We start from the raw sequence: 930 nt of genomic DNA on the forward strand, positions 1-930 counted from the left end.
CATCTGGTCTGGTGTTATATAGTGAAATTAATGAGTGGTTGCAATGGTAAATTACGGACTACCTATTACTTTGAACTCTCATCAGATCATGGCTACATATACTTATGCAATATCGCTCGAGTAGGAGTGTGATAGTGCTCTATATAAGCATTGCTGTGATTAGGCCAGAGGCACGAGATCGTATTTACAGGTGCTGGTCATATAATTAGAATATCATCAAAAAGTTGATTTATTTCACTAATTCCATTCAAAAAGTGAAACTTGTATATTATATTCATTCATTACACACAGACTGGTATATTTCAAATGTTTATTTCTTTTAATTTGATGATTATAACTGACAACTAATGAAAATCCCAAATTCGGTATCTCAAAAAATTAGAATATTACTTAAAACCAATACAAAGAAAGGATTTTTAGAAATCTTGGCCAACTGAAAAGTATGAGCATGTACAGCACTCAATACTTAGTTGGGGCTCGTTTTGCCTGAATTATTGCAGCAATGCGGCGTGGCATGGAGTCGATCAGTCTGTGGCACTGCTCAGGTGTTATGAGAGGCCAGGTTGCTCTGATAGTGGCCTTCAGCTCTTCTGCATTGTTGGGTCTGGCACATCGCATCTTCCTCTTCACAATACCCCATAGATTTTCTATGGGGTTAAGGTCAGGCGAGTTTGCTGGCCAATTAAGAACAGGGATACCATGGTCCTTAAACCAGGTACTGGTAGCTTTGGCACTGTGTGCAGGTGCCAAGTCCTGTTGGAAAATGAAATCTGCATCTCCATAAAGTTGGTCAGCAGCAGGAAGCACCAGAAGCGTCTCACTAAAGACAAAAAGGACTGGACTGCTGCTGAGTGGTCCAAAGTTATGTTCTCTGATGAAAGTAAATTTTGCATTTCCTTTGGAAATCAGGGTCCCAGAGTCTGGAGGAAG

Source organism: Triplophysa rosa, linkage group LG14 (assembly GCF_024868665.1).
Source record: "Triplophysa rosa linkage group LG14, Trosa_1v2, whole genome shotgun sequence".
Taxonomy (NCBI): domain Eukaryota; kingdom Metazoa; phylum Chordata; class Actinopteri; order Cypriniformes; family Nemacheilidae; genus Triplophysa; species Triplophysa rosa.